We start from the raw sequence: 2,336 nt of genomic DNA, 5'->3' as shown, positions 1-2,336 counted from the left end.
ACTTCAACACCTACAATCCTAGGTACCAGAATCATCTGTACATTTCCTACCGGAGCACCAATGTTCAAAATCCACCACCACAAGAATCATAGGCGCCACAACAAACTCAAAAGAAATATTACCACCCCAATGCTGGCGAAAAGAACCAACCATAACAACCCTCCTCATCTTCCGTCCCTGCTCTGGTAAAAATTAGAGCGATGCTGGCTAATATGCAGAAGCACCTGGAGAGTAGAGATGCCCAAATTGATTTGATACTAGCACATAATAAAATTGTAGATAATCAAATTGCGTAAATTTCTGCTACTTTGCAAGCCTGTCAACAGGGAGCCCTGCCAGCACAGCCGACCAAGCCTACGGATCAAGCCTATGCAATTACTCTAAGGAATGGTTCAAACTATGAAGGGCCCCTATGCCCAAAGATGATGAACCTGTTTTAATAAATAATTCTAATCTTGATTCCATTAAACCTGACAATGTATCTAATAGCCCTACAGGGCTAAAGAATAGTACTAATATATCTGATTTTACATTGCAGGGTACGACTCCAGGGAAGGTAGCAGCTCCAGATAAGAGAAGTAATGCTCCAAATCCAGTTATCAAACTTCCATTCCCAAATTGTCACTTGAAAACAAATTTGGATAAGTAGTTTAGTAAGTTTCTGGAGATGGTTAAAGATTTGCAGGTAACAGTCCTCTTCACTGAATTAATTACATAAATTCCTGCATATGCAAATTTTATGAAGGAAATACTGACAAGAAAAAGGTCTATTAGTGAGGTAGAGACAGTAGCTTTCACTGCAGAGTGAAGTGCCGTACTTCAAAATAAATCTCCACCTAAACTGAAAGATCCGGGTAGTTTTTCTATCCCTTGTCATATTGGCAATCTAATGATCAATAATGCATTATGTGATTTGGGCGCTAGCGTTAGTGTTATGTCATTATCTGTGTGTTCCAAGATAAATATGGGTAAATTAAAATCTACTAACATTACTCTACAAATGGCCGACCGTTCTTTTAAATATCCCTTAGGTGTTTTAGAGGATGTTCCTGTTAGAGTAGATAAATTTTATAACCTGTTGATTTTGTTTTTCTTGATATGGCTGAAAATATGCAAACCCCAATTATTCTGGGTAGACCATTCCTTAACACTGCAGGAGCAATTATAGATGTGAGATGTGGCAAATTAACACTATCAGTAGGGGACGATAAAATTTATTTTTAATCTTAATAATACCCCTAAAATCCCCATGACAAAGGAGAAGTGTTTTAGTGTTGATGTGGTTCAAAATTATTCTAAAAAGCCCCAAGCTCTTGTAAAAGATCTATTGGAGGCATTATCTTGTGTTGCGTCTTCTACAGATGAGATAGACAAATGGCAGAAGGAATTTGATGCAATAGAAAGAGCCCTCTACACTGTCGGTCTTGGCTTTGAGGATTAGAAGGTGGAACTAAATAAGCAAGATATGGAAATTGAACCTACAGTAAGTGTTCCGCTAGATCGAGTTGCAAGTGCTAAAAGTAGTGACAATTTGAAGCAACCATCGATCGAAAAGAGATCTTTAGTGCGTAGCATTGAAGAACCCCCAATCCAAGCCAAGGAGGATCCACCAGATAAGGTGAATTGGCGTCCCATGGGGTATGTCAGGAAGCCGCATTGTGGTCTAAACACCGCTCGACCAGGTGAGAAACCACCCGACCAAGCGTTAGGCCAGGGGTCCTAGTTCTTATACTTGGCAAAAAGGTCGTGCGGGACCTAGATAAACCAGCGCTTTGCGAGAGGCAACCCGTATTTTAATGCTTTTTAGACTAGTTTTTCTTTTCTTTTTCTTGTGAGAGGAGAGAGGAGGGAATCCAATGAGTTTTATTAGTTTTTGTACAGGTTTGAAGGAAAAGAGTTAGCAAAAATTGAAGAAAAGAAGAAAGACAAAAATCTCCCCTAAGCTAGCCTCGGGCCCGATTGGGCGAAGCTCGCCCGACCGGGCTCGAGAGCAAGGTTTTGAATATTGCAATTTTCGCCCGACCGAGCGCAAAATTTGACGTATACGAACATTTTTACCGCCCGATCGGGCGCAAGAATAGAAGAATTATTGGGCAGCAGATTGCCCGACAGGGCGCGATAGCAGCGGAAAATATAAACACAGATTGTCTGATCGGGCGATAGTCCGCCCGACCGGGCGCAACACTAGCCGCCCCCTTTTCTTCTTCTTCCTTCTTCTTTCTTTCTTCATTTCTCTTTTCCTCCATAACTTTCTCTCTCTAAAACCTTAAAATCTCTACCTTCTCTCTAAGTTTTCTTCTCCATCTCTTACCCGAATCCAATAACTTTTACATATT

The sequence above is a fragment of the Chenopodium quinoa genome, unplaced genomic scaffold, assembly GCF_001683475.1.
Source record: "Chenopodium quinoa cultivar QQ74 unplaced genomic scaffold, ASM168347v1, whole genome shotgun sequence".
Lineage (NCBI taxonomy): Eukaryota > Viridiplantae > Streptophyta > Magnoliopsida > Caryophyllales > Amaranthaceae > Chenopodium > Chenopodium quinoa.
This window is presented reverse-complemented; position numbering follows the sequence as displayed.